Raw genomic sequence first — 19,503 nt, 5'->3', positions numbered from 1 at the left:
TCTAGGACTCTTTGTCCTATTACCAGTTTAGACTGTAAGCTCTTTGGTATAGAGATCCGCTTCTTAATTTTAACCCTTAGCTGTTAGCAGCTACCATTTCATCTTACCCTTCTTGCTAGGTACCACGTTCGGTCCTTCCGCTATTGCAGAATGACAGTGGACTGACCGTGGTTAAATGGTTAATGATCGTCATTAGGAGCTCTACATCACATGTATTGATCCGATTAGGTTTTGCGATCCCCAAAATGATAATAGGTGGTCTGAGTCCTTTAGACTCAAACATATTCAGAAGCTCATAAATCAGAAGAGTGAAGGAACGACAAATGCTTTAATCCCCTGTAATAATTAGTATTACTAATACCGGTGGCCACCAATGGTTAAATCCTTTACCGTTCCTCTGCCATACGGTTCCGTAATGTAAGGTTTATTGAAGGTGCTGAGATCTTTTACTGTCTAGTTTCCAAAGTTGCTATAGTCTGTTGTTTTTTATGTGTGATGTTTTTTAATCTAACAAAATTGATTTACTCTTTATACCAATCAGTTCTCTGATTTCATAAACCACACTTCAGCTCAACATAAAAAGCATACATAACCAGATTACACACACGGATGCCAATGAAATCAAACATTGTAATCACATGACACAGTATTAGCTAAGTGTATCCATTAACAATGTCTTCATAAAATCAAAGTGTAATACCATATATGAATCACATGATTAGGCATTAACCAATTAAATAAATTCACAGTACTAATCAGGCGCGATTAAATATTGGCTAATTGATTACAATCATCAATATTTCCAACAAATAAATACATAAAAGACAATTGTATTCACATGTTTAAATAAGAATCAATTAACCATATGTACAAGTGCACCATAGGCACTACCAAAGTGTGAACAAAAAGTATGGATCAGAAATGTTACAAAACATAAATTTGCAAGGACAAAACAAAAAGATGCTTTTTGCACTACTCAGTTGAAAGTATTGGCGTCAGACGTGGGTTCAGGCAGACGACATAGGACTGCATATTCCCAGCCCTCGGATGATCAAGAATTGCTAAACCCCCCATTACTTTAGAACCACTCCATACATTGGATTAAACTTTTCTCCTAAAGTACTGCTCTGTTTAGTCCCCTTTATGGTTTAGATTAATCATGAGGCTGAAGGGGACATCTGGACCGCTTTTAATTACGTGCCACTTTTTTGTGTGAGAAGTGTTTCGTGACATTACTCTGAGTGCAAACAAAAAGACATTGATCCTCTGCACTCGCCAAATATATTATTAATGCTTTTCTAGCTGCTTCATGCTGTACTCTGTACTACAAAACAGGGAATGTTAGTTCCACACATTGCAATGCATGTTAAGCTGAGCAACTCACGTCAAAGTCTTCTGGCCAGTCCTGCGCGAAATATAAACATGAATTCAGTCTGAATTTTAACATGATCTATGCTTTATAACTGAGTTTAGCCTTTCCTGCACACAGCTTTGAAGTCAAGGACTCTCCCCAAGCTGTTGCAGCTATTAGTCACTTAGGGAATCACCCTAAATGCAGTCTATCCTCCTGTTTACAATAGCCTTGCTCTGCAAAAAGAAAATGTAGTTTTTGCACTGCTCTGCAAAACTGAGTGCATCAGTACACCTACTCTGTACTGTACGAGGTATGGGCTCCCTCTGCCCTAACTCTGTTCCATTCCTATACAAACCTTTGCTCCTTTATAAACGCTGTTTAGTGTAACCACGCACCTTTCTTGTGCACGCACGGCAAAATCTAAACGTTGGGAGGTGTGGCTGGAATGTGCAAAGTACGTCCCATTAAACGTGCAGGATGAGACCCTTTCTCCAACAGCTCCCAATCCATGCAAACTACAAGTGTGTTTGTGAAGTGAGCAGGCTTTGCGCCCTTAGGCAAAGTGTGCACTCTCCATCTCTGAATTTCATTGAAAGAATTTCTTTCTGCAAAATGAAATCTTGTTTCTGCACCACTCCACCAAAAAAGACGACACGAGGTGCCTATTTTGCATTTGGCATAAAACGCCCTCACTCCTCTGAACACCTTCCACCAGTCAGTGTAAAGATCCACTGCTCCACAGTTGCCAACATCTTGTCCTGTGGACCCATGCCAGTTAACGGAAATCTGGGCGCACTTGCACGGATGGAGGTGCGCGGATGCACTAAATTGGATTCTGTGCTGCCCTCTGGCCCTCTTGGTCTTTGTGAATGACCTCCTCTATCTGTGCAGTGGAAGAGAAGAGAACTTAATGCAGATTGTATATATTTTCTGTGTTCGCTGCTGGGTGGTCTGGATTAGTCGAGCACTTGGTGTTAGTAAGAGAAAGCTGTGAAAATCTCAGAAAGTCTAGTTATATCTCTTACAAAGACATAAGATTACTGCATAGTCTGCACATCCAGTAATACAATGCTTGTACAAACACACACGATTTTTATTTCATATCAATGAATTCTATCAGGTTCAGGAAGCCATTAGATTCACAAAAAAACTCTACAAATTTCATCTCTGCTCTGTTAGTGTTAAAACATATTAAATTGGTATTTATAAAACTTGTCTGCTTCAAAACTGTAGCATCAAACATGTAAGTAAGTAGCAAAATATATGACTTTGTCACTTGGCTAAATCAGGTAACCATTAATAATTCCACATTTTATGTTGTCCACCCAGTATAATTGGAATACATCATTGTAATATGATTTGATCTTTGATCTGACTGCAATATTCTACTATTCAAGGTCAGCCAATCACAATCACCTCACATTCACCCCGTTCACATCGAGGGATTTGTCATCATGACGGACCAAATCCAGTCTCCAATCTTTATGGGAACCAGGCCCTGATCAGCATTCTGAGAGACTGAAATCTATGTTCAATATCTTAATAATAATAATAATAATAATATATGTGCAAAGTAAAAGGTTTAGAGTCTTGTAAAATGTCACTATCATATTTGTTGTTAAATCCTTATTAATTTAAGACTAGGGGGTAAATGTATGAACGTGCAGGTTCTTTAACACCCACGTGTTCAGCGTGTTCGGCGATTAAATTTCAAGCGGCGCTGCATTGTAAAGGGAAGTTTCCCTTTACAATGCAGCGCCGCTTGAAATTTAATTGCCGAACACGCTGAACACGTGGGTGTTGAAGAACCCGCACGTTCATACATTTACCCCCTGAAATGACTTCACTAATTGTAATATTTCTATTTAAGATTTACCAGTGATTAATTGACCAAAGATCCAGATATCAACATCGCCCGAGGGACCAAAACAAAGATGTCATTTCATCCTCTCAAAGAGACAGAACTTATTGCATATTCTAATTAACTTCTTTGTGGAACATTGTATAAACACTGTAATTACTTATCTATATGTGTGAATTGATCCCATTGTTCAAATAGTATAAAACTTCAGTCTGACTTACTATGGTTACAGGGTTCAGTAATGAAACTCTGAGCTAACATTAGCCGCACTGCATAATTCAATTTTAAACTAGAGTTTTATTAATAAATGTATTTCATTTCCCTTTAAGCAACTGGATCGGACAATCAATTATTTTCACTTTAATAATTGGGGGTTCGCCAGACTGTTGAAGGTAAGCCGTATCACTTTTTTTTTTATATCCCTCACTATCTTGTGTTAGTAGACTTGTATCTTGCTTTGTGTGTTCCCAAGATACTGAAAGGAACCTAGGGCATAAGGGAATTAATTGATTTGTTTGTGTTTATCACTTTTCTGAACCTGCCAAAGAATTAGAGTTATAGCATTACAAATCGTGTGTTTTAAGTAGAGATGTTCACTGATCCCCATGTTTTGATTTTGGTTTCGGTTTTGGATCTGGATTGACTTTGTGTTTTGGTATTGGCAAAACCACCCTTGCGTGTTTTGGTTTTGGTTTTGGATCTGTTTTTTTAGAAAAAATAGCTAAAATATGTTAAAGTAACATAATTTTGCTCTTTTTTTGTTCCTACATCATTATTAACCTCAACAACACTAATTTCCAGTAATTTGCAGTCAATTTTGAACACCTCACAGGTCACAATATTATTTTCATACACTTTCGGACAAAGACTGCAGCGAGCTGGCTGGATGCTAAGTGACAGAGCAATGACTCAAACACACGGCAGTTCATAGCACATCTAGGAAACATTGCCACACAGCAGTGGCAGAAAAGAAAAGTGGTGCAAGATGGAATTGTCCTTGGGCCCACCCACCCACCCTTATGTAATATATTGAAAAAGACATGCACAGTTTAACAAAGTAAGTGCTCCAGCGACAAGGAGTGCAACTTTTATGGCTAAAGTGCTTGGTTTGTTTGGGCCCCCACAAAACAAGCTAACAATGGGCTTCAGGCACCTAAGCAAACAGTACTGTTAATGAACTCTACTGTGGTAAGTCATGCACCAGTGGAAGCAGTTCTTGCCAGTGATAAGAAGAAGGTCATTGTCATGCCTGGGCATAAGACCAAAAAATCCACCTTTATATGTGGAATTATTTTTACACAAATCCTGACAACAGTTGTCTAGCATTTGTAGCATTGTAAAGCCACAGTCAGTAGAGGGAGGGACCTTAACCATCTAGGAACCTCATCCATGTTACGCCATTTGTAGCAAATTCATGGAAATCTTTTGTGAAAATCAGAAACTTATGCTAAAAAATAACAACAGGCAGTCCAGCATCAGCTACCTCCCTTCTCTCAGCTAGATCCCAGCACCTGCAATCTACACCTCCAACACATCATCAATATCCTCAAAAGTGATCGGAGTTAGTCCTGCATCCAAGTTGCTAAGGCGAGATGACTCCTGCCCTATCCAAGACTCCTCAGAAGAATCCTTGAGCCCACTGCTGCTGCTCCTGCTGCTGGGGGTGGATCTTAAACCCAGAAGCAGACCAAGAAGAAGACTACTAGTAGTTTACAACAATTGACTGTTAAACAATCGTTTGCAAGAGGAAGCAAGTATGGGAACTGTCAACCAGTCACACATCGGATCACAGGCACCATAGCGACTATACTAGTATTAGATCTGTGTCCAATATCAATCATTAATGCAGCAGGAATAAGACACCATTTTACTAGACAAGCAATTCCTCACCTGTACCAAGAGGTTGCAAAAAAGAAAATTATTGGGCTGCAAAATGCGATTCTACCCACTGTACACTTAACCACAGTTATGGGGACAAGCGGAACTGGGAAAACTAAAGATTATATGACTGTGACAGCCCACTGGGTTGGTAAATGGCCTTCAGCAGCAGGAACAGCAGCAACATCTAACAAACAACACCAAATCTTTCAGAGGCAGCTACTCTGTGTATCATCTGCTTCACATGTTTTAGGCATATTATTATTATTATATATTTGTAAGGCGCCACAGTTCTCCACAGCGCTGTACAGTAGGGAAGACAAGGACATACATAAAACAGGACATACGTAAAACAAGAACAGACAAGGCAGACAAATGGAATGGAGACATGAAAAAAATGGGTATGGAGGACCCTGCTCATTAGAGAGCTTACATTCTAAAGGGAAGAGGGCACAGCTGAAACAAGAGGAGCGAGTGTGGCTCACAGTGGAGATTGGGACAGTTGTGAGGGTGCATTAGTGTGAATAATGTTATCGAGGATAAGGTCACCTCTAAAATAGAGATGGGTTTTCAAAGAGCATCTAAAGATTTGAAGGCTGTGGGAAAATCTGATTGAGCGTGGTAGGGAATTCCATATGTTGGGAGCAGCACGGGAGAAGCCTTGTAGGCGGGAGTGAGAGGTGGTTATCAGAGACAAGACCACACTTACCAACTCTCCCGGAATGTCCGGGAGACTCCTGAAATCCTGGTAGGTCTTCCAGACTCCCGGGAGCGCAGGCAAGTATCCCGCATACTGCAACTTACTCGTCAAAATGACGTGATTCGCAGTGAATCGTGTCATTTTGGTCCCGCCCCCGCGACAAAAGGACAAGACAAGGCTCAGGTCAGAGGTAATACCGCTGACAACCTTTTTGAAAAACTAAAGGATGTCATTGCAACATGGCTTATTCTGCTTGAACTCTTCTGAGGATATGTAATTTCTGATAACGCCACCAATATTGTTAGAGCATTAAAGCGGGGGGGAATTACATCACATTCCCTGTTTTGCTCACATAATCAACTTGGTGGTACAGAACTTTTTAAAAAATGACAATGACATGCAGGAGATACTGTCTGTGTCCCGAAAAATTTAGGGGAATTTTTGGCATTCTGCAACAGCATGAAGGAAAATGCAGCAGCTTCAAGAAGAATAGAATTTAGGAAGAACGTACTTTAGTCCAGCGCAGTGGAGAACACTTTCCGTGTTGTGCAAGATGCTGAAACCACTCGAAGTAGTCACCTGTGAAGAGAGTGCAGACACTGTTAGCTTGAGTCAAGTGATTCCCCTAATTACACTTTTTGAAAAGCAGCTAGAGAAATTGAAGGAGGAATTGAAACTAAGCAATCCCGCTAATTATGTTGGAATTGTAGATTAAGTACTTTATTCGCTTCGCCAGGATCCAAGAGTTATCAGCATCTTGAAATCGGTTTATTACATTTTGGCAGCTGTGCTTGATCCTAGGTTTAAGAGCTATGTCTTCTCTTTCTTTCAACAGATCTCAAGAGATGCAATGAGCTCCTGGTCAGCAACTTGACAACTCAAGTGGTACATGACAGAATGACATCTGCTCCTTCACTTTCTATGGAAATTGCTGCTGGGAAAAAAACTTAGCTTTCCCAAGACACCCAGTGGTGATACAGATGAGTCTGCACAACATTTTGACATTTGGTCTTGTGTAAAAGAATTGCCCAAAAATCGTGACAACTCTGCCGTAAAATGAACTACAAATTCCATGAGGAAGGCCATTACCGGCAATTACATCAAAGTACACAGACTTCTGTGATGGTGGATTCCAGCGGGGATGAATTAGTATTGTTTGAGGATGATGTACACACTGATGATGGTAAATATGATGACAGTGTAGATTGCAGGTGCTGAGATCTAGCTGAGAGAAGGGAGCTAGCTGATGCTGGTATGCTTGGTAATATTTTGAGTAGAATGCCATGTTGGCACTTTTATGTTTTTCTACAGTAAACTTTCACCTTTATTAGAGACGTATTTTTTTTCTTTAAAAAAGGTACAAGCTTTTTATTTACATTTTTGTTTCCCTGCCTTAAAACCACTATGCACTTGAACATAGACTTTAGCACATGAAATAGAGCGATAAGTATCATCATTATATCATCCCTTAGATTGTACGCTCCTCTGAGCAGGGCCATCTCTCCTCCTGTTTCCACCACTTCTAACTCTGCTCTCCAGCTACTTAGCCCTCCTCCTCGAGGGTCCTCCACCCCACGTCCACTCTCGCTCCCTCCTCCCCCCTGGGGGTCTCCCTGTCTTCCGCGCCCTCCTACTTAGGCCGAGTCGTTTGCGGATCCTCCCTCCCCCTTCCCCGCCCTCTCTAGCTGTGCATTGAGCTTATTGAGTTACTGTGCTTACTATTTACTGTACTGTGCTGTCTCCCATTGTATTGTAATTTGTTTGTCCCTATACGGCGCTACGGACACCTTGTGGCGCCTTATAAATAAAAATTAATAATAATAATAATAAAGTCATGACTGAGACTGGAGAGTGACAACAATGTGACTGAAGTCTGGACAGTGACAAGGACACTGCCACCCCTCCTGTTTCTGTATGAGCTATGGCACAGTAGAATATCACTGGAGACTTTTAAGAACACTGCCAGCCCTATTATTTGAATTTCTGTTTCAGCACTAAACACTGCCACCTCTACTATTTCTGGGTGAGCTATGGCACAATACAATGTAACTGCAGATTTTAAAGAACACTGTCAGTCCTATTATTTATATTTCAGCAATGACAATTAGCAATGGAGCTGTCCTGATTGTGTGTTAGTTAGATAACACAGTACAATGTGACTGCAGATTTAGTACAAGACTTCCAGCCCTATTGTATCTATTTCAGCAATGACAATTAGCAATGGTGCTCTTCTGTTTCTGTGTGAGCTATAACTCAGTTGAATGTCACTGGAAACTTTAGAGAACACTGCTACCCCTTCTCTTTCTTTTCTAGCTATGACGCTGCCCAACTGCACTAGAGACTGCCAAGAACCGTGCTCCCCCTTCTGTGTCTCTTTGTGAAATGGCGCTGGATCGTCGTGGAGTGCGTACTATTAGAATCAAAAACTCGCGAGATCCGACAACGTAACAATGAGGTTTTGCCTCATTTTCAATTCCGAGGGTGCCGGCTCGGTACTTGGATCTGCTAAGTTCGGGTGAACTCGGTTCTCGTAGAACCGAGCCTGAGCATCTCTACTTTTAAGTAATGTCTGTTTTCAAAATAACAGGTAAAAGCAATTGGAAGTGTCTGCAAGTTTTGCTTTATTTTACTTATTGAAGCATGTGATATTGTGTGACTCTGTGATTTGTAAGTTATGTTATTGTAAATACAAGTGTAACCTTTTGTAATTTTGACTTTTTGAAGTTACTACTGTGAAACCCCCCCCACCCCTCTGCATTTTGTAGTTATGATGTTACAGAGAGTAATTACACTTTTATGTTATTTAACCTATGAACAATTTCTGCATCATCATTTACATATTACTCAAATAAACCACAGTCACTCATTAGCATATACACAACACATATTTTGGATGTCCCATTCTGCTATTTTCTCTAAAATGACTGTGGTGTGCTGTAGGGTGCTGACATGAATGACTGTGGTGTGCTGTAGGGTGCTGACATGAATGACTGTGGTGTGCTGTAGGGTGCTGACATGAATGACTGTGGTGTGCTGTAGGGTGCTGACATGAATGACTGTGGTGTGCTGTAGGGTGCTGACATGAATGACTGTGGTGTGCTGTAGGGTGCTGACATGAATGACTGTGGTGTGCTGTAGGGTGCTGACATGAATGACTGTGGTGTGCTGTAGGGTGCTGACATGAATGACGGTGGTGTGCTGTAGGGTGCTGACATGAATGACTGTGGTGTGCTGTAGGGTGCTGACATGAATGACTGTGGTGTGCTGTAGGGTGCTGACATGAATGACTGGCATAGCTCTGGTACTTTTATTCTCAGCATCCCACCGCTGGAACCATTCTAAGGTAGCTACAGACAGCACAGTACTGCTCAGGATAACTTATTTTTGTGTCACTGAGAATTTCAAAGAGACTGAAGTAACAACATGTGTATCTCAGGACTCTTAAAAGCTTATATACTTGGACAACATTTATAAACACTGGTGCTAATGAAAAATATATCAGATAATTATGTCTATTACTGAGGTTATTGGTAATGCGCGGCCCTTTTGAAGGTTAGAGGATCGCACCGGGAGGCACCCAAAGTGTGTGTTAGATTGCCAATCACTGACTCAGAATCTGGTTGCTATGGGCAACACCGCATATTTTCTGTGCACCAGTTTCTCTTCATGTCTGTTGTGTTTTTCTTAACACCTGGGGGTAAATGTATCAAGCTGAGAGTTTTTCGGCGGATTTGAAAAACCAATCACATTCTAGTTATCATTTATTTAGTACATTCTACAAAATGACAGCTAGAATTTGATTGGATGCTATAGGCAACATCTCCACTATTCAAACCCGCTGGAAAACTCTCAGCTTGATACATTTACCCCCTGGGCTCCACTGAGAAATATCAAGAAGTGACAATTAATTCATGTGAAGAATAGGAAATAGACATAACATATATGAAGAACCAAATCGCAAGAAGCGGCCACGAAAGAAAAAAATGCATAAGGCTGGAATTAAATATTTTGGTTGAGGAAAATTGAATATTTAAATAGCACTGGTAATAAAAATTCAAACACGTATTTGCAATAATGGAAGCAATATCTGAAAGTGTTTTTTACGGCAGAATAAATTAGTGTACAATGTGGAAGCCTTGCTAGTCAGTCTTATTAGACAGTATTAGTAAATGTAGAGAAACTGTAGGATGGAAACGTGCTACAGAATTGGATTCATTTCCCGGTATTGTCACTTCAGAGAAATGTCAATGTCCCTAACACCTAATGTCAGAGGGTGAGCTCATTTGGTGTAGTCTACTTCTAAACTAGACTATTAGAATCGAATGCTGTGCCGTTACACTTATTACTTTAATATTGTGAAGGGTCAGCCATTTTCACAGTCATGGGAGAATCTAAATAAATGAATCTAAGGCGATTCGTTAGGACATGTGGATAGCTATAACAAGGCGGTTTTAATCAGTGTGACAATGTGACAAGAATGAATGAATGAATATTGTGCTGTCATTCTCTGAAGACTAGAGGACCAGATGAAGGACCAGGTGAAGAGCATAGATCTGAAGGTAAATCATGTCAGTGTGTATGGATGAATCATCAGACTGATCGGACCTTCAGTCGTAGGTTCAATCGTTTGAGATAACACGTCGGTCGGAAATTTCTTGAGTGTGTACCTAACCTAAGATGCACCTAATCCTCTTTTAAGGATTCATCTACAAATCTCTTAACAAAAGATTTTGCTAAAAGCCAAGTTAACCTAAATCCCAATTTGAATATTTCACAGAGGGATGTAATGGATAAGCTCTTATCTGTAATGTAAGCTCATGGAAGAGATAAGTCTGTATCTTTTGCTTTTAAAAATATGACTAGCCCTTTACAGAGCTAGTTAACCCCTTGAGGGTGTGAACCACGTCCCCACAGGGTTGTGACCACGCCCTTATCGATGTAGCCACACCCCATGTCCGGCTGCAGGGGACTTGGGAGGTAGGAGTAGATGCACATACAGAAATACTGATTTCTTACATTTAACTGTTTATTATCTCAAGGATGCTAAACTGGAATGGGGCTATATCACATTATGACAGGGGGACTCCACCCTGCGGGTTTCCATGTTATAGGGCAGGCTTGGCTAACCTGTGGCACTCCAGGGGCCTGATTTATTAAGAAACTTAAATTAAGAAGTTTCTTATTTAAGTCTGCTAGACAAAACCAAGTTACAATGCAAGGGGTGGAAACTAGTTTTATGTTTTGCACATAAGTTAAATACTGACTGTTTTTTCATGTAGCACACAAATACTTGATAGCTTATTTGAACACTGAAATGTAAAGTTGATATTTGTGTGCTGCATGAAAAAACAGTCAGTATTTAACTTATGTGCAAAACAGAAAACTAGTTTGCACCCCTTGCATTGTAACATGATTTTGTCCAGGAGACTTAAATAAGAAACTTCTTAATTTAAGTTCCTTAATGAATCAGGCCCCAGGAATTGTGAAACTACAAGCCCCAGCATGCTTTGCCAATATATAGCAGCTTGTTGCTGGAAGGGTATGCTGGGACTTGTAGTTTCACAACACCTGGAGTGCCACGGGTTAGCTAAGCCTGCTATAGGGCGATTGATCCAACCTGGCATCGTGCTGGTTGTTGCATTTTGCAGGGGGTAGTGCCACACACTGTTCACCCCCCCCCCCAATCCCCCTTCCTGAGTTTGCAGCATCCCCCAGCCAAAATGACGTGATTTTGGCGCCCCGCCCCCTCACGCCCACCTCCCCTGGCAGGCTCCCGAAAGACAACTCCATAAAGTTGGTAAGTATGCTTTTAGCCCTTACAGGTGTATCTGTGGCTGGATCCACCTCTAATTATAGAGCAACACCGTGTACCTGCTTTTACTGTACATGATCAAAAAATAAACGAATCCATTATGTTTTCATAATACCAGACACAAACAGTTATGCCGTGGGGAGCACAAGCGCTGACAACTGGCTTTTAGTTTATATAGGAATCTAGTTGCAAGGACAGAAAATCTCAAAGTATTGTAATTGGGGACAGAACAACATGTTATTGTGCTGTTATGGTTACATAAAGAAAATCATGAGTTTAGATACAAATGTAGTTATATAAGTTATTGTCTGATAAGTTCTTGCAAAAACAAGTTTAGATCAGCAGAATGCATTATCTGTCATAATCAGCACATTTGTAAAACCTTAACTCTTAGATCCTTCTTATCTATCGCACACACACTTTCTCTTATGCCTTAAATGAATGAGACCTAGGGGCAGATTTACTAACCCCCCTCTAAAAAGCAAAAGTGGAGGTGTTGCCCATAGCAACCAATCAGATTTTAGCTATCATGTATCTTGTACAGTCTAGAAAATGATAGATAGAATCTGATTGGTTGCTATGGGCAACACCTTCACTTTTGCTTTTCAGAAGCTTTAGTAAATCTACACCCTCATATGTTTTCTTTTATACAGCACTTAAAGTCAATGATGGTTATTTATTTTACAACATTCATCAAAGGGGCAAATCTGACTAAAAACCATAGTAACCAATCAGAAATGAGCTTTTATCTGTCCAGTGCAAGTTAAGCAATACAAGGAAACATCTGATTGGTTGCTGTTGTTTTAGTGAAAATTTGCACCTTTAAAAAAACAATGTTTGTAAATATCCGTCTTTCGGTGGTAACTGAGGGTAGAAGTTCATGAGAACGTTCATACGTGTTACAGAAGGTATAGGTGAAAATACACTTGTTTTCCTATTGAAAATACTTGAGCAAAACCAATGTTTAAAGGAGACATCCTTTCCTTGAATGAATGAATTCAGCCCAGGTAACTTCAAAAGGAAGAGTATTCTGGGAGAGGTCATGTTAGCAGTCTGCTTTTATTTTTCCAAACATGGATTTGAAATTGATTAAAGTCACCTCTTTACACCATGTTTAGGGTGCCCACGTATCCGGTCTTCCCCAAACAGTCTTTATTTCCGCCCAAAATCATTAACTCGCATAATTATTTTCCCATAATTTAAAGTACTTTGGAAGAGGTTCCAATAACTGTTTCACCTTCTTGGAGACCTATAAAGATGTTAGGGTTGGATAGTATTATCTCATATTCAGGTCAAAAGGATGTCTCATTTTTTTTCTTTTCACAATTATGGGAGATCCGAGCAGGGTCACCAGTGAATTTTGAAGCGTTCAAGAGATTGAGGAACAGTGCCAAGTACAATTTGAATCTGTCTTGAATACTTAATTTACCCATTCTGCTTTAGTTCTTGCTTCAAGTAAAACGGCAAATATACTTTAATGTCCTTTATCACCTGTCCTCTGCTATTACACTGTCCAGTACAATGACCCAACGCGTTTCTGGCTTTCCATTGCAATTTACTGTGATGAGCCCATGCAGTGACTAAACTAATTACCCTGCCAAGTAGACTAAAGTACATCACAAATTTCTCAGCTAGGCGAATCTGTTATTGTCCCTTGTTTAAATCACAGTATGTATTTTAACCTTTATAATATATATTGCATATTTTCATGAGCTTACATCTGTAAATGATAAATGCGCTGTTTTCATAGGTTGAATAAAAAAATAGATTTTTCTGATATAGATCCTCCTGATGATATTTTAGCTTGTGGCATGGTATTGTCTTAATTTTGCAATAAAATGTCACAACAGCTTTGTCTAAGCAAAACATTTCTCTGAAGTTGTTCTCTCTGCCATATATTTGTGAAAGTCTGTCCCGCACTACAAGTCACTGACTACTATCAGTACGTAAACAGTCATGTGCAAGAATTATTGGCAGAACCTTTGGTGTCTGTAAGGTGTCAGCGGTGTTGGATATTGATGCTAGTCCACCGACGTTTAAATTTAACCAATTTGTTGGTTTATTGAACCCTGGAAATAGCAATGCAGGTACTCACAGGGTTAATGGCTGCAGCAGCAGTCAGGTTGTACAACAGTCTTATGCAGGTTGTGTATACCGAGCAGTATCCTTATCCATATATACAGGTTGTAACTGGTTACCTCTCTGCATATCCGTGCAGTCACTTGTCCAGGTAGGTCTCCCGGACTCCCGGGAGAGTAGGAAAGTCTCCCGCATCTGCCCACTTCCTAGTGAAGTGGGCAGAATTAGAGCCAAAATAACGTGTTTCTCAGGGAATCGCTGCATTTTGGCTCCGCCCCCTGCTGTAAAATGCCGCATTTGCTCCCCCCTACATCTCCCGGACGCCAACTTCCTGAAGTTGACAAGTATGATATCCCTTAGGATTGATGTTGGTCGGTTTTTATTTTAGTGCATTTTAAAAAGTAAATGTTATGATTTTTGGGATATAGGGGTCTCTTAACATTAGGATCCAGAACACAGCCATAAGACTGATTTTTTTTTTTCTCACTGATTATCACGACGCTTAAAAGAACAGTTATCGCCAATCAGCTGCCACGGAAATACTATCTCGGAGTGGTAAGGGTTAAATGACCACTTTGCCGGGCCCAGCGATGCAGATGTGCGCAGGCGCGGGCTAGTTTTGCCAGCTTTTGGATTTGAGTTTCACTTATTTTTTAATAAGTTTAAAAATATATAAAATGTATTTATAAAAAAAAATTAAAAAAATATTTACAAACCTTTATACATCTACAAAAGGTTCCATCAAGAATATTGTTAAATTTGCTTCAACATGCAAAATCAACGGCTCTTAATGAGCCAGGGTCCATACCAGGGTATTATTACAGCCGCTAACACTTTGATGTATCGGATGAAAGGAAAAAAAACTCTATCGTGGGTGAAAAATCCCTGATAAACATGGGGCGATAACATAGATCTCCACAAAGTTATCTCCCCGACCGGAGGGTGGACCTAGACGTAATTTTTTTTTTTTTTGGGGGGGGGCAATTTTGCATAACCACGCCCCTCCTTTATTCTGATTGGCCCACCACCCGCGATTGGCCACACCACCTCCGCCCGTTTTGATCGTCGTCTTGGATACAAATTTAAAGGACTTGTGCTGCTGAAGGGGCAGCACAAGGCTGCCCATGGCCCACTTCGAGCCCCCTGCCTTTCCTGGCTACCATCTGCTCTTATCCAATTATCTCAGACTTCTCTGGTAACTTAGACTTGATTCCGGACCTCAGTGGCGGATCCCAGCCAGGAAAGGCAGGGGGCTCGAAGTGGGCCATGGGCAGCCTTTTGGATCGATTAAAGAAGAGATAGATGGTTAAGTGGATAATGGGGAAGAGAAATGTTTTGATATACCAGAATACGTTTGGAGAACCAGTTATGGTGACATGTTAAAACTGGTTGCATTTAAAATAAGAACACAGGAAGTCCTCAATTCACCTACCTTTTATGTAATCCCTTGATTGATATTTACAGTATGCTAATTAGTGGTTAATGATAATTATGCCTGTACCAACACCTCTTCATGGAGTACTGACAAGATCCGGCCTCACACCCGTTGCTCTGTAAAATGATTTTATCTGGAACACAGGAAAGAAATTGTTTTGATTGGAGGAAAAAAAACACGTTATCTCACAAAAACATTTCATTGAACAACAAAACCACGAATCACTTTAACTAGAATTTCAAGCATTTGAATGTATGACACGTAACTAAAGGAGGTCTGTGACCTATTCACCATTGGACGGGGACTTCGAGGATATTTCATCAGATTCTTCCATGTTTTTATCTTTGGAATAATACGTTGAGATAATTGCAAGTTTCACAATTTCAATAAAGTACAATAATAATGAGGTTACTTATTAACAAAAGCCAAAAGTAACTCCTACCGAGAAGTTAGGCATTTACCGGGACACATAGCAAAATATGAACCAAGTTTTGTGGGTTGTCTGATGCTCAGGAAAATGCACTTGTTGAAAACAGTAAAAACATCAAAATCCTTCCTACTAGCCCTTCAGGACCATGTCGGCTTTTCTGCTTTTATTCTACAATACTGCTTGGTTTTATATCTTATATTAATCATTAGATTGAGGGGACATCAGGGGGTAAATGTATCAAGCCGAGAGTTTCCGGCGGGTTTGAAAAGTGGAGATGTTGCCTATAGCAACCAATCAGATTCTAGCTATCATTTATTTAGTACATTCTACAAAATGACAGCTAGAATCTGATTGGCTGCTATAGGCAACATCTCCACTTTTTGAACCCGCCGGAAACTCTCAGCTTGATACATTTACCCCCAGGTCTTTATCATGTGCCGCCCTTGTATTTACTGTCAATATTTTATTCCATTGGTGGAAGAGGCGCCTGGTGACGCACTCTCTTATTATAAGTTTAGGGATGAGGTCCGATCTCTGGCACCACAGAAGCGGAGGACAATTCAAGTGCTAAAGGCTGAACGCCCCCTGTGAATTCTCCCTATCCACCCTTTCATGTCATTTAAATAATCCTGTTGTCACTTCATTGTAATACTAGGCAGACTTGTGCACCTAGAGGCCGATGCAGAAGTGGTGGCAAAATGGCGGTAAATTACGTAGCGTCTTTCCACCTATGCCCGTTTCTCGGTACGCGGTTCTACATCAGCATCGGTTTGCGCCACGTAATCTTCATCAGCGAGTGTTTGCCTCTGTCTTATAACAGGTATATATATGAGTTTCTGCATGAGCTACGCTTACTGCAGTCAGCCTAGGTTTGCATGCTCCCTCCCCCATCCCACCTCTCCAGTTTTAGGAGGGTGTAAGTCCCAGACCTGCATCTGTACAGGCGCATGCGATCACTTCCTTGGCATGCGCAGAGTGATTTCACGCAATATACGCTAGAAAAACTGGCCAATGTCCACTCTGCATAGACCCCCTTATCCCAGTGGCGGATCCCGGAGGGGGGCAATCGGGGCATTCGCCACCTCTAGCATCAGAAAGCTAGGTCCCAGACGCCGATCAAAACGGGAGGGGACGGGGCTAATATTGAGTGGAAGGCGGGGCAAAATGCGGCCCAACCAGAGTGGTTCCAGCCACCAAACAAACCGGGAGGGGGAGGGACCAATCACGAGCGGAAGGCAGGGTTTAACGCGGGCCAGCCAATCAGAGTAAAGGAGGGGCATGATTATGCAAAATCGCCCCTCCTAAACATAAAGTCTAGGTCTGCCCCTGCCTTATCCACACTTAGCACATAACAAATATCTCCTAACATGAAGAATCCCAAAAACGGGACAAATCAAGCCCCATGCCCCAACGGGGAAATTTGTGCAAATATCCACCCACTTTCCTGTCAAGTCCCACTACTTTTGCGATCAGTGAATAGGGATGTCCCTCCTAATTCAGGACCATTGGCATAACCTCCTCAGTCCGCATAAATCGTTTTCCACCCCCTCAGACGCTACCATCTTAGTCCGCTGATCAATCCTCTTTCTTGCTTTCCTTTACTGTCCTTTAATATATTTACTTTATCGTTTAAGTAAGTGACTCTACTTTAAAACTCCTACGAGCCGGTACCCATATGAAACACATTCATGTCTGAGTCCTACCTATCTAATCGCTCTTTCAGTGTTAATTTCTCTGGATCCACCTCTGCTCCGCTTCCTTTATCAGTTGGAGTTCTTCTCTTGGAAAACTAATAAGCTCCTTTGGATTTCAGTATCATCTCTATGCGGATGATACACAAATTTATCTATCCTCTCCTGATCTTTCACCATCTGTGTTGTCTCGCGTTACTGACTGTCTTTCTGCCATTTCATCTTGGATGTCTTCTCGCCAATTCAAACTCAATCTTTTAAAAACTGAATTAATAATTTTCCCACCCAAAAACAGACGCTTCCTGCCTGACATTTCTATTTCTGTCGATAACATGACCATAAATCCCACCCCGCAAGCTCGTTGCCTAGGTGTAATCCTTGATTCACAACTGTCGTTTATTCCCCACATCAACTTTATATCTAAATCATGTTACATACACCTAAAGAACATTTCCAGAATACGCACATATCTAACACAAGACACCGCAAAAACATTAATTCATGCACTCATCATCTCCTGCATCGACTATTGCAATTCCCTCCTTACTGGTCTTCCCAAAGTCAGACTTGAACCCCTACAATCTATTTTGCACGCAGCGGCTAGACTGATTTTCCTTACAAACCGTTATTCCTCTGCTGAGCCACTCTGTCAGTCTCTACATTGGCTGCCTGTATTTCAACGAATCCAATATAAAATTCTTCTACTAACATACAAGGCCATCAACAAAACTGCACCGACATACATTTCCTCACTTGTCTCGAAATATCTCACTACTTGACACCTCCGTTCTGCACAAGATCTACGTCTCTCCTCCACTCTCATCACATCCTCCCATTCTCGGTTACAGGATTTTTTCTGGGCTGCACCTACTTTGTGGAATTCCCTCCCATGCACAGTAAGACTTTCCTCTAGTCTTCAAACCTTCAAGCGTTCACTGAAAACCCACCTCTTCAGACAAGGTTATGATATTCCTCAACCATCATCTTAATTTCCCTAGATTACCCTATTACCACCCTCTACACAGCTAACGCAAGACAACAACCCTCTGACCAACATTGGTACACATATAGCCCACTCAGTACTTTTACCTCTGCAGTCTGGCTGGTCCATTGTGCAATATGATGTAGCACATGCCCTTGTGTTTCTAACTCCCATTGTCATATAGATTGTAAGCTTTCGAGCAAGGTTCTCTTACCTCTCTGTCTGTATGTATTACCCAGTATTGTCTTATTAATGTTTGTTCCCAATTGTAAAGCGCTACGGAATCTGCTGGTGCTATATAAATAAATGTTGATGATGATGATGATGATGAGTGAGACCCATTAGGTCTATTCATCACGTTGTTCTTTTGTGTATTAATATTACATGAGAAAAGCTAAATTATATCCAACATTCCAAAACAAAACACGGCTCCCAAATGAAACCTAGGGCTAGATTTACTAAACTGCGTGTTTGAAAAAGTGAGGATGTTGCCTATAGCAACCAATTAGATTCTAGCTTTCATTTATTTAGTACATTCTACAAAATGACAGCTAGAATCTGATTGGTTGCTATAGGCAACATCCCCACTTTTTCAAACCCGCAGCTTAGTAAATCTAGCCCCTAATCTATACAACTGGTGGTTCTGTGACAAATTATTCCTTAGCAGATAAAACTATTTTAAATGATAAATGGCCAGAACCCTAATCTGTCAGTGACAGGGAAATCACATTACTGCCTTATGGTAACGTCATTATTTATCCGCCCATCGACATTTTTGTGCATGAGGGCTACAAAGTAATTATCACAAATCTTTCAAACTTCTATCAAGTAAAACTTCAGAGTGCAATTAGTTGTTAGTCTTGTTACAATTGCACAATAGACCTATAATTATGTTTCTTAATTTATAGTCATCATTGCCTAACAATGTCTTTACCCCTTCAAGTCTTTACCTGCCCTTTAAATATTGAATCATCTAAAGTATTGGGTAAGAACTAAGAACTGAGACATTATAATCTTAGTAATTGCTTGTGTCATCTTGAAATACTGAAACTCTTAGAGTAATAAAATAATGAAATTTATTTTTGTTTTAATTTTATACTCTGTGACTTCTGCAGTAAAACTTCAGGAGCCTGTTTAGAATTAGAATTCGAAACAATGCAAAAAAAAAAAAAAAGCAGATTTGCTCCTTGACAAACTATTTTGCAATATAAGTTGTACAAAACCATTTATTTATTTCTGCATATAGCACACAAATACTGGGCAGCCTTTAATTTTACACTG

The sequence above is a fragment of the Mixophyes fleayi genome, chromosome 8, assembly GCF_038048845.1.
Source record: "Mixophyes fleayi isolate aMixFle1 chromosome 8, aMixFle1.hap1, whole genome shotgun sequence".
NCBI classification, from domain to species: Eukaryota; Metazoa; Chordata; class Amphibia; order Anura; family Limnodynastidae; genus Mixophyes; species Mixophyes fleayi.
The sequence above is the reverse complement of the archived record's forward strand: the minus strand, read 5'-3'. Positions refer to the sequence as shown.